Source organism: Arachis duranensis, chromosome 10 (assembly GCF_000817695.3).
Source record: "Arachis duranensis cultivar V14167 chromosome 10, aradu.V14167.gnm2.J7QH, whole genome shotgun sequence".
Classification (NCBI taxonomy): domain Eukaryota; kingdom Viridiplantae; phylum Streptophyta; class Magnoliopsida; order Fabales; family Fabaceae; genus Arachis; species Arachis duranensis.
The window spans coordinates 95,468,694-95,482,634 of record NC_029781.3 but is presented as its reverse complement, the minus strand read 5'-3'; positions in this window follow the sequence as shown (position 1 = coordinate 95,482,634).

Below are 13,941 nucleotides of genomic sequence, written 5' to 3'. Positions count from 1 at the left end.
CCATCACATATTATTTCTCTCTATTACCAGTTCATCATCCTAAATCACTACCATGTACCCACTACCCCCAACCCTTTTTTTTCCACCTGAACCCTTTTCTTTGTGCAACAATTCAGCAACAACAACAATCACAAAATAAATCAACAAAATTTCAGATCAAATAACACTTCAACAACCATCAACTATAATTTTAGATTCAAAGGGATGATTTTAAAACATTCAGTAACTTTGAAGATGATATTAATAAGGTCAGGGCAATTTTTATTTTGACCCAAGATGTTAGGGACGAAAAAAATATTTAACCCATCATTTAACCTTACACACTAAACCCTTCCTTCTATAGCTCTCTGACTTAGGTGTCGGAGTACCTTTGCAGGTACCACCCCCACGCTCGTTGAATCCAGCCTTGTCATCCTGTCAGACCAATGAATACCCGATCCCTTTTCACTTAAATAAGCACTCTGACCCTTCAGGTACATTTTTGTACATTGGTGTCATCTATGGGGAGCGTTGACACCCCGACAACATGGCAGATGTCCAAGAGGAGCCACCCAACCAAAACCTAGAACCTAACACCCAGCCTGAGCCTTAGAACCATAGTAACCCCCAAACGACAAAAGGTTGGCCAGCGTGGTCCACAACCGCGTGACACATAGTCAATCGAGACAGCGATCACGAGAAGAAGATCATCGGTCTAACAGAAGCAGGCCATTCGGTGGCCTGGGAGAAGATATGTAACAACCCAACTTCCAATACGTCATGATCGTACAAAAAGTAAGGTGTTACTGACTTGCTTTCTTTTATTATCTATTTAATATTGAGCCTTTATATCGATATCGCATTCCAGTTTTAAAGAAAATTCAAGAAAATTTTGTTTTTATTCATTAAAATCATATATCAAAGATTTACAAGTAATAATAATCACATAAATACTATTAATAATAAATATTATACAAAAAAAGTCAAATGAAATTCAAATACAACATACCAAACCTATCAATTAAGTATCTAAGACGCAATTCACATAATTCATTTTAATTAATCTTTATATTTTAATTAAATCCTTATATTTTTAAAAAAAGTTCGGATATAACTTTTCCTAAAAATGGACTTAAACCACCCTTACGGGTTCCCTCTTTTTTCACAATTCACCAACCTTTCATCATCAGCAGTTACCAAAACAACATATTCCCAATAATCAGTTTATCATAATTTAGTTTAGCAACTAACACTCTACCATCAATTACAAATCAAAACTTCTAGTGATTTTAAAGCAATTAGAAAATCAATAACAATCACAGCCTCAAACCAAAATCAATTTCATTAGTTAATCACTTGCAACAACGAAACCAGTCACAATCATAGCCATAATCCAAACTCAATTCATCAATTATCAAAATGATAGTTTTTTAAATAATTAACTCATCATATTTTAATTTAACAAATAATACCAAATTAATCACCATTCACAACCACAATTCAACTAATTCTCATCAATTAGTCATACAAAGCATTTATCAAAATTGTAATTACTTAATAAGTTTTTTGGGCATTCTTAAATTAAAAACTTTTAATTTTAAAAATGAATTTTCTACCTCAGTTAGTCGAAACCATCAAATTTAAATGCAACGATCACCTTTTTTCCTCGGCCCACAACAGCGACAGCTGCATCCACGGCTCTATTTACTTCCGCAACAACAGCAACAACTTTTATTTCAATCATACAATTATCGGAACTCAACCTACAACAAAAGAACAAAGCAGTAGCCTTTGAATTGATCCGGCAATAGTTTTGACAGCTACTGCAAGTGACGGCGGCGGCCCGAAGCTCTGGTGGTTCAACAGCAATTGCAACTCAAAAGAAATAGGGGAACGGAGAAGCAACGGTAATAGTTTTGTTAAACACAAACAATCCTCACAACCATCACCATGGCAGCAGCAACTTCGGCTCATAAAAGGGGAACTAAAAACAGAGTAAAACTGAGCAAGTGACGAACACAGTGGCTTCGGCAACAGCAGCGGCAGCGACACCCGCCAACGACGGCAACGAGCTCCCACGATGATGACGATGACTCGGTGCGGTTGTGGTGACAGAATCGGCTTCCTCTCTCTCTCACGCGCTTCACTGGCTTCCGTCGATATCTCTCTCTCAGCGTCGCTCTCCCTTTCTCCTTCGAACTTGACGGCAACAGACCCAACGGCGGTGGCGGCGACACATGACAGTGACGAGGATGAATGGCACAAACATCTCCATCAATCTCTCTCTCTCTTCGCGATTTTACTTCTCTCTCTTTCTCCCCTGTGGTGACTCGACGGCAGCGCTGGTGGCAGTGATGCCCACCATGCCATCTCCCTCTTCCCCCTCCTCTTCCTTTCTGTGTGGGTGTGAGTGGGGTAAAAGGTTATAATGGCTGTGAGTGAATGTGGGTTAGGATAAAATTCGGGTTAGGATCAGAGTAAAATACACACTAGTAGTATAGCAATTTTACAAAATTTTTGAGATAATATAATAATTAGGATTGAAATATAATACCCTAAAATTATTTTGTAAACACAATTTTTTATTTATCAACATACTAATAAATTTAACTAACTATTTCCAATTTAAAATCTAAAATAATCTAATTAATCTTCCTTATAAAATATAAATTTAAACCCAAAACACTAACTACTCCAATTAAATTATATAATTTTCATCATTTTTTTTATTACTCAAATTTTATTTTTAATTATGTAAAATATTCAATTACAGTAAAATTATAAAAATATTAATTAACTTAAACTCAAAATATTCATAAAATCAATTTAATTATTCTTAATAAATTAGTTTCTGAAAATAAGGAGCTCAAATCAATAAAATAATTTTTTTTATTTAGACTTTTAAAAATACGGGTCGTTATAAGATACAAATCGCATAATCTAGAAGTTTTTCCACCGCGTTCAAACTCTAGAAGGTCGGATTGCCACAAACCAACACTTCCAACCAGAGCACACGGGCAAAGTGCTCTCCCGAACCACCCCCAAAAGAGAGCACAGATCGAGAACTCCAGATCGACATCACGAGAGGCGTAGGAATCGTAATCGATCCTGAGAATTTGATTGGGAGGACCATGGAAAAAGACTCTAAGCGAAGGCAACTTGAATCCGTGGTAATGGGAGCAACCCCATTCACCGAGAAAGTCCTGAGAGTAAAGCTACCAAAAAGGTTCGACAAGCCAACCAACATGAAGTATGACGGCACCAAAAATCTCTAAGAATACATAACAGCCTTTGAGGCCAAGATGAACCTGGAAGGAATAGTTGACGCCATCTGATGTTGGGCCTTCCCGGTGACCCTAGCCGGCCCGGCCATCAAGTGGTTCAACGCACTCTCGAATGGCTCAATATCATGTTTCGACAACATCTCTTGGAAATTCCTGGTACAATTCACCACACGTATAGCCAAAGAAAAGTACCTGATTAACTTGCTATGCGTTATACAAGCCCGAAAGAGTCCACTAGGAAGTACTTAGATAGATTCAATGATGAGTGACTAACCATCAACGGTTTAACGGACTCGGTAACCAACCTGTGCTTGATTAATGGTTTGATGGATGAAGACTTTCAGAAGCACCCCATAACGAAACCCGTCTGGTCAATGCATGAAATCCAAAGCATGGCACAGAAATACATAAATGACGAGGAGGTAAGCCAAGTCGTGGCCGCCAATAAATGGCATCATGGCAACACGGCACCTCAAACCAACCCACCTCCCAAAGAATTCAACAAAGAACAATTTAGACCCCCAACTTACAACCGACTACCACAGGTAGGAAGATTCGCAAACTACACCCTTCTGCCTGCTCCACTTACTGAAGTATACCAACAGATCGCGAAAAAGGGGGCATACTTCCAAAACCTAGGCAACTGAAGGAACACACGGGTTGTAACAAAATCATATACTGTGATTACCACAAGGGATATCGGCATAGAACCTAAGACTCCTGCGACCTCAAAGACGCTCTTAAATAAGCCATCAGAGATGGAAAACTCCCTGAGTTCGCCAAAATCATCAGGGAACCCCGATAAGCCGAAAGAGAAAAATCCACAGAAGATGAAGGGCAAAACCCTAGGGCAATAAAAATTGTTTCTTGAGATAGTGGAGATAAGGACCCGACAATAGTGGTCAACGTTATCACGGGCAAAAATGTGTAAGAAAAATCTAAATTCACACTAAAAAAAGACCCTCGACTACTAGCAGTTGCCCCAAGAAAAATCCCTGACCCATTGACAATCACCTTCCACCTGGAAGACTTCCAAAAGGGAACGTCAGAGGAATACTCTCCCTTCGTCATATCAACAAAGGTGGGGATAGGGATGGTGAAACACATCCTAATAGATACCAGAACTAACTCCAACATCCTCTTCAGAGGAGCGTTTGATAAGTTAGGGCTCTGAAATGAAAACCTACCGAACCACCTCAACAGGGTAACTGGCCTTGGAGATAACTTCACCAAATCAGACGGTTCAATCATGCTTTCGATCACCATATATAGGAACCGAAAACCAAATGAAAACAGTTTTCTCCGAATTCATGGTACTCCAAGACTCCATGACATAAAACATTATCCGCGGGAGAAAGACCATTAATTACCTCTCACCGGTCATATTCAAAAAGTTCTTCATCATGAAGTTCTAGGTTGATGATGGAACGATCGGAACCATCTATAGTGATAGGATGGCAGCAGCAGAATGTAGCAACACCGGCCTAGTGCTTTGAAAAGGATCTCGTGATGTGGCTAGAATTTTTCTTGCTGACCTAGATTCCCAGCAGGTTTACCAGCCGAGACCGGAGTTGAAAAGGGACATGGAAAACCTTCAAATTAGACAAACAGAGGAGGAATTCACCTTTGTCAACAAGAACCTCCCTTTTGTCTTGAAAGGACAAGTCATCAAGATGCTTAAAGAAAATATAGACATGTTCGCCTTTACACTCGATGATATGCTAAGAATAGATCTAAACCTAATGTCACATCGTCTGGCCATTAACCCGAAGGCTAGACTTGTTAGCCAAAGAAAAAGAAGAATGTCAGCAGACAGAGCGGGAAAAGTTAAAAGACAAGTCATGGGCCTACTCAAGGCCGGCTTCATCCAAGAAATACCTTGCACTGCCTAGTTGGCCAACATTGTCATGGTTAAAAAGGCAAACGACAAATGACGAATATGCATCGACTACACAGACTCAGATGACTCACTGATCTCTAACCTCACGAGCATATTCGTAATACTAAGGAAACACTGAATGCGGCTTAACCCAGCCAAGTGCGAGTTCGAAATGGAGGTTAGAAAATTCTTGGGCTTCTTGACTGCACAAAGAGGTGTGGAAGCTAACTATAAGTCCCAGAACTTTTGAAAAGTTATTATGAACTAATTTCAAGTCATATATATTTATTTACAGTTTTAGTTTCAAAAATTATTTTATTAAAAATAATTAAAGGTAGATTTGATTGATTGGATTTGAAATAAACTAAAGTTTTCATCCAAAACTCTATAATTATGGATTATTCTCCTAATTACAATTTTAAGTCTTAGAAATTCAAAAATAATGAGATTTGACTATTTAAATTAGGATTTTATCTAATTTTATAATTATTGAGTTATTCCCTATATTTAAATTATAAAGTTAGTAGTCGTCAAATGATAAGAATTTTATATATGACTTAATTTAAATATTTTACATTTTCATAATTCAATACTTAAAGTTTTAGGGATAAATAAAATTAATTATATTACTATGTATTTTCAATTAGAGATATTGATTGAGAATCAATTAGTATTTTTATACAACAAATAATATTTTAGAAATTTCAATTAGTTTTTCAAATCAATACTCTATACTTGAATTTTATTTAAAATTACCTTACTCAAATTAAACCTAAAAACCCCCAATTTATACACAAACCTTAATTTACTACCCTAACCCACCCTCACTCTTCTCTCAGCACAACAACCCTTTCCTCAAACCCTAACATTCATCAGCTTCAGACAAAAGAAAAGAAAGAAAGAAGAAAAGAAAGGAAGAGGGAAAGAAGGAAAGGGGGAGGAAGAGAGGGAGATCTGAAGGTGAGGGAGTGCTGGTGGAGGGGCGCCAGAGTTGGTGGGCCGTGCCATCGCGTCGCCTTGGCCGTCGTCGATGGAGCAGAGACGCGAGCAGGGGAGAAGCCACCGCAGCTGCGTCGTCGTCACACACCAGAGGAGGAGGAGAGCGATGGGGAGAAGAGGAAGGCGTCATCGCTGTTTGCGCCGTCCCCTCCAACCCGCTTCGCCGCCGTTCGCGCCATCACCTCCATCCCGCATCGTCGCCGATCATGCTTGCTCTGCCGTCGTGGAGTGCGTCGCCGTCAGGAGCCAAAATGCGAGAGAGAAGAGCTGCCACGTTCTGCCACCGCTGAAGGACCCGTTGCCGCCAGATCTGCTGTTGCTTGAACCTCTGGCCGCCGGGCAAGCCCCTGTTGCCGGTGAACAAAACTGTTGTTGCCAATAGCAACTGCCAGTAAGGGTTTTAAGTTGGTTTTCGTTTCCTTTGAGTTTTCAAGAGCTTTATCATCACTGCATGTTTGTTACAGTCGTTGTCACGGGACTTCTAGTCATCACTGCCGCTCGAGGTGGTTGTCGGGACTGCCATTAAATCAGTTTAGTGACCACCACTATTTCGTTTTCTTAGTTCGGTAAGTATTTATGTTTCAGAAACCCCTGCATTAGTATTCTGTTATGTTTGGTTGTAAACTTTGAGGTTCTGTTAATGTAGGTTCGTGTTCTGAGCATTGCATGTCGTTACTAAATTGCTGTAAGTGCTGCAAAAGTGATCAGGGATTGTGTTTGCGTTTGCTGTTGGTTTCGGGTTGAGCTAAAAGGTTTCATTGACACGTTTTGGGTTATGGTTTTGACGAGTTGAGGAAGGAGCTGTTTATATAATTTAATTCATTTTAAATTGGAATTTGTTATAAATAGATATGCTGTGCGAAATGTATTTTCGGTAATTATGTGAGTCTTATGAATTGTCTGATTATGTCTTGGTTGAATACGGTTGCTTGTTGAGTGAAATAATGTCTGATTTTGATAAATTTGAGATTTTTAGATTGGTTGATTTGAAATGACTTTAATAGTCTAAGTTTTGTTTATTGGAAACTGATTTGGTTTTAAACCCGCTGAGAAGGGTTGATGATTGGTTTGGTTGGGACCCGGAAAGGGTGGCAAAGTCCAAGTTTTAGGGGAAATGTAGCCGAAATTTCTAGAAAATTTGAGACTTTATTTGAAACGATATTTTAAAAGAATGAATTATGCTTTGAATTGAATTACTGATAAATGAATTAGGTTTGAACTCTTTTATTAAGAAAATTATTATATTTTGAATGTAAACTATTTTAGAAAAAGAATTATGTTTTAAAGTCGATTTAAAGATGAAAATAATTATGTTTTGGAATTTGATTAAGTAAGCAAATTTGGAGGAGTTTTAATGGATTTAAAAGAAACTTGGATTGTGATTAACTAATTTCACTTTACAATATTTTAGGAAAAGTTTGAAGTATTCTCTAAAACTTTGATTTAGTAAAATTGAAACAATTTCCGAGCCTTTGGAAACAGATTTAAGAATGAAATTGAAATTGGTTTTCGGTTTAAATGATTTTGTTTTGGTTTAAGTAAGTTGGTTTTGAAATTGGTTCGGAATAATTGGATACATGACTTGGTTCTGATTTAAATTCTATTTTATTTGTTCAAATCAAGAAGTTAAGGTTTCAGAGGTTTTCAATGAATTTAAGAAAATGAGTTAGGTTATTCTCCCCTGAAGTCTTGAGACTCTACTGAGAAATTTTATGACCAAATTTTGATTTAGAAATGAATGATTTTGAGTAATTTAAAAGAGATTTTGAATTTGGCATGGTTTTGAGATTATTTGGAAGTTTTGGAAAGATGTGGAAAGTGGCTCCATTTTGAAAAGTGATTCCTGACAAGATGTGAATTGAATACGTTTGTTATTTAAAAGTAAATGGGCCAAGAATGATTTTGAAATAAGATATTGAGCGTGATTTATTGTGGATATCATCAAGATTGACGAGTTATTATTTGGTAGGCATAAGGGCCGGGTTCGTCCCGCTTATGTTGAGAGATTTGATATTGATGAGAATGTTGATAACTCGCTTGTGCCTGGCAAGGACGGTGGTTAATCCTGCTTGTCGAGGTTGTGGCACTTGCCTAAGAACGGTGGTTAATCCCGTTTACGTGTAGATGTGAGGTCGGAGGTAGAGTATCCCTCTCACATCCTTTCGGATCACAGGAGTGTGCAGGCACTGACATCCTGGACTGTGTGCTGGGCACGTTATCCCAAGGGGTTCCCATTTATTCGTGACCGAAAGACAACATTTCCATGGAAATGTGTCGGGTTGGCAATTGAACCGACAATGTGATATCATAGCTAGTAGAACTGACATTCATCATTTGCATCTATGTGACATTGTTTGGGTATGCATATTATAATTGGTTTGCCTATGTGAATAATTATGTTAACTGCTAACTATTATACTTGTTGTAACTGCTCTTGATTATGTTTGAACTACATGAATTATGATTGTGTTTGATTGGGTGGTTTGTGATGAGTTGGTTGATGATTGAGCTGTTTGGGCCAGGGGCCGTGTTGGATTGGATGGGCCTGTGGCCGTGGTTGGTATATTTGAGGTCTAGTTCTGTATAAAGTATTTGACTGGTTTAGCATAAACTTAATGGACCTATGCTTGGAGCAAGATGATCATTTATACTGCATAGGTAACTACTTTCATGTTTATGTCTTAGTAAAGTACAAAAAATCAAACTGGTTAAGCATAGACTTAATGAACCTATGTTTGGGGACAGGTTGGTCATTCATACTGTCTAGGAAAGATTTTAAGATTTTTATAACAAAGGAGAAAGTTTTCCAAGCTTTGGATAATTAGCTAATTTTCTCTTTTGAAATGGATTTTTGGATGTTAACTCTTTAGATTTCAAAAAGGCATGTAAGACGAATATTGGTCACTGTACTTTAAAAATAGTTTTATTTTACGTATCTTGTTATAGCAATTTCTGTAACCTTATAGTGAGAACCAGCGAAGACGACATTCTCACTCCCCTACAGGTTTTTCCTTTTCAGGATATAGGCAAGAAAGCTTCAGAAGAGTTATGTTCATTTTCTGGTTATTCGGTATTTTTGTATTATCTTAGTTATTATTTTTCCCTTGCCTTTATTTTTATTAATTTTGGAAGAGGGATAGGAATTTGTGATATGTATGTTTGTAAGTTAGTGTTACGTATATATATAAATTAAGGTATTGTATCTGGTTTGTATGTACATATATGTTTATGTTTTCAACGAAAAAGTGTTTTAGAAAGGTTATGCGATTTTAAGTTTAAACAGGCTCCTATATTAGTATTAAATATGTTTAGAGTTTTCGTAATATCCAAGCTATCAGAGTGGCGCAGCCGGAAGCGTGACATTCTGATAGTGAGGGTGTTACACTAACCCAGAAAAATGTCAGGCTATCCTCGAAATAACCATCCTGAAAAAATTGAAGGACGTCCAAAGGTTAACTAGTCGCTTGGCCGCCTTATCACGCTTCCTGGAGTCTCAACATAGAAGGCACTTTCCTTCTTTAAATTCATGAAAAAAGGATCGTCGAGAAATAGTCCAGAAGCCAGACCTCCCCTGGATGAATGCTCTCATGGACTGCCGAGCTCTCCCAATACGAAATCCGTTTTGAGCCCAGGGCGCAATCAAAGCCCAATCAATGGTGAATTTCCTTTCTAAAATGACCCCGGGAAATGAAATACCAGACCTCTAGAAACTCCATATCCACGGATCCTCAAACAATAACTCCGACGGAGCTGGAGTAATTTTGGAATGTCATAATGGAATAACGATTGAGTAATTGATTCGTTGCGAGTTCTCGTTATCCAATAACTATGCCAAATACGAAGCACACCTTGCCGGGTTATCACTAGCAAAGGAGATCGGCATAAAAAATTTGGAAGTCTGTAGTGAATCCCAAGTCATAAGCTCCCAATTCAAGGGCAATTACCAGACACGGGATCCCCTGCTGTAAAAGTACCTTTCTAAGGTAAAGGAGCTTACCGCTGAATTCACTTTGGTAATAACCCAACACATATCAAGAGAAAAGAATGCTAGAGCAGACCTACTTTCCAAGTTGGTAATCACTAAGCCATACACGAGGAATCGATCCCTGAAACAAGAGATCGTAAGGACGCCTACAGTTCTTCCAGAAGGCCCAACAAACTTGCCAATCTCCACAGAACCCTCGTGGACTACTCCCATCACGACCTATCTAGAAGGTGGCATGTTACCGACAAATTCCAAGGATGCAAAATGCGTAAAACGGGAGGTTGCTAAGTACATTTGATAGTTGGGCAACTGTACAAATAAGGACTCTCCCAACCCCTTTGAAAATGCTTAGAACCCCACCAAATGGACTACATCCTTTTCGAAATTCAAGAAGGATGTTTTGGCCACCATGTCAGAGGAAAAACCTTGGCACAAAAGGTCATCCAACCCACATATTTCTAGCTGACAATCATCAGAGATGCACTCCAGTTAGTAAAACATTGCAAACAATGCCAAATATATGCCGACTTCCTCCAAGCAACCCCTAGCAACTTAGCACCATATCGGCTGAGTGTCCATTTGGGACCTAGGAAATCGACCTCATGGGTCCCTTCCCCACGGCACCAGAACAGGTAAAGTTACTAATCGTACCCATTGACTACTGCACCAAGTGGATCGAAGCGAAAGCCATAGCCACAAACATAATACCCCAATGCCAAAAATTCTTCTAGAGGTAAGTCATAACCCAGGTTGGCATTCCGGAGGTCATGATATCAGAAAATAGAACTCAGTTTGCGGACAAGTACTTTCGCAAGTTCCTAGAAGGCTTAGACATCTCACAAAATTTTATCTCAATAGAACACCTCCAAACGAACGGCCAAGTCGAAGCAGCTAACAAGGTTATTCTGAAAGGACTAAAGTAGAGGCTGGATGAGGCCAAAGGACTATGGGCAGATGAACTAGGCTCCGTGCTCTGGTCTTACCGAACTTCCCCATAAAGTTCAACCGGAGAAACCCCTTTTAGACTAACTTATGGAATAGAAGTTGTGATTCCTGTTGAGGTCAAAAAGCCAAGACCAAGAAGGACCGTGGGAGGACCCAATGAAGAAGTCAAAAGGGACCTAGTTGACGAGGACTGAAGCATAGCCCACTTGAAAGAGCTAACCCTAAAACAGAGAGTAAGCCTAAGGTACAATCGGGGCGTGATAAAGCGTGAGTTCAAACAAGGACTTCTGGTCTTGCGACGCTAGGACATGGGTCCCCACGTCTTGGGAGAAGGGAAGTTAACTCCAAACTACGAGAAACCCTGCCAAATTAAGTTCGTAATTGGAAAGGGAGCATACAAGTTAGAAAGACTCAACGGGAATGAGTTACCGAGATTGTGGAACACCATGAACGTGCAACACTACTTCTCATGAACGGGGATACCCGGGTTGGTAACCTGTAAATATCGATAGAGCTTTAGTTTTCTTTTCTTTTTGCAGCCATTTTTTTCGTTTTAGACCAATTTTCGGGCATTCTTTTCTACCACAAACAATGGGAGGTTTTAACGAGGCCCAAATTTCTTTCAACAATTTCTAATAAAATTTTTCATTTCTCCGACAAAATTTTTTCAATACGTCCTCAAACGAGTGAAATCCAAAAACGAATAAAATGAAAACTCGAGAAAAAATAAAGCGAATACCCCGACAATCGATCACCTCCGAGGCTAATTAAATAGATATCCAAAAATAACAAAGCATATTAATCAAAAAACGACCAACCACGAGGCCAAATCATGCACAAACGGCCCTAAGAGGCCATAAAAACAATGTATACGCTAAACACATGGCTTACAAACTTAGCAAATTTTTACACAAAATAAAAAAACAAAGCAAAATCACTCAAGGTCCATGATCTGTCCATCCTTTATAGTTTGGAAGGCTCCCATGACGGACACATCCACATCTAAAGCAAACACTTAGACCTAAGCCTTTAAGGCCTCCTCGGTGGCAAAATGGCAGCCTTGGCATCAGCGAGAAAGTTCGCATTCTGCCTCTTCAGATTCTTCACCTCCGCCCTTGCAGCATCGACCTCAGATTAGGCAGTAGTGGCAGCCTTCTCCGCATCGGCAGCCAACTTCTGTGCCGCAGCCATGGTTGACAAACTTGCGAGTTAACTTGTAAACTCGTACGAGTTTAGGTAGGGTAATTGAGTTGACTCAGACACAAACTCATTTCTGGATAGATTTGGGTAGACTCGGCTAGACTCGGACAGAATCGCTCAAACTCGCGAGTTTGCTAGCGAGTCAGCGAGTTTGAATTCGGTGCCATTTTTGCCAAAACGGCATCGTTTTGGCCCCCTCCCAAAAAAACCAACAGCGACCACTAACCCAGACCCAGTAAGTCAGTACACACTCCACCAAGCCCTCACTGTTCACTCTCTTCTTCTTCTCCAACTTCGCTGAATCGCCACCATCTACCGGCACCGTTGTCTGCGCCGCCATGCAAAGGCCGGACGCCGGACGGATCCCTCATCCCTCATCCCACACAGGGTCGCAGAGCCCACCACCACGCAGTGAAGGTTCCTCGTCGACACCAGCCCACCACCCACGTCGGAGTACTCGACGATTCACGGCATGCTGTTCACGCCCCTGTTCTTCATTCGTTGACCGTCGGACTCGCCCATATTCTGCGTTCATCGGCCGTTGCACTCGCCCCTGTTCTGCTTCACTGCGTTTGCCTCCCCTCCCCTGTTTGTTGCCCTTGTTCTTCACTGCCGATCTGCTTCAATTCTGCCCTATTTTCCAAGGTAATTGTTTTAAACAAATTCAAATATTAACAATTTGGGTATGAATTCTGCAATTTTGGTTTTGAACTTTTGATATTAACTTTTTAAATTTTTTTAGTTTAGTTTAAATCATACACAGAATTGGTTAATGAGATTTGATATGTTGAAAAAAAATTTAAACTGATGCTGCTTCATGCTTTAATAAGTTAGTAAACTGATGCTGCTTCATGCTTCATGCTTCATGGTTAGAATGTGTGGTACTGTAGTTTACTGGTTGTCTGGTTTAAACTTTAAACTGTTACTTAATACTTACTTAGTTAGTGGTTTTTTTGTTAATGTGTCTGAATATCTGACTGAAACTCTAAAGTCTGAAATGTTAGTGTTACTGTGTTAGTTTAGTTAGTGTTAGTTATGAATTTAGTTAGTGGATAATCTGAATATGAATTTGTTAGTGGATAATCTGAATCTCAATTTAGTTAGTGGATAATTTGAATCTAAATTTGTTATCTGAGTTGTTGATTTTTAGGGATAAAAATACAAAATGTCTGAAAATGTTGGTTTAGGGACAGGGTCTTCGCTTCCTAGTATTCCTAGACTTACACCTGTTGTTTCTAGGAGGAAAAATGCAACTGGAAATAGAAGTGATATAGGATGGAAACATGGGATTGATGTTCAAGGAAATGGTAAAAAAGTGAAGTATAATTATTGCTAAAAAACTATAAGCAGAGGGATTTATAGATTCAAGCATCATCTTGCCGGTACTAAAGAGGATTCAGAGCCTTGTGCTTCAGTACCTGAAGAAGTTAAGGCTGTGATGTTGAAAGTCTGTGTGGAAGCTAAAGAAGCATCATTGAAAAAGGGAAGATTCGGTGATGATGAGGATTATCCTGAACAAACAGAAAAGGAGAAGGACAATTCTCAACAAAAGGGAAAAGATATTCACAACTTTATCACAAAAGGAAAAAGGGCTCAAGTTCAATCAACAATAAATCAAATGATGAAGAAGGATCTAAAGGAACAATGTGATCAACAATGTGCCATATTTT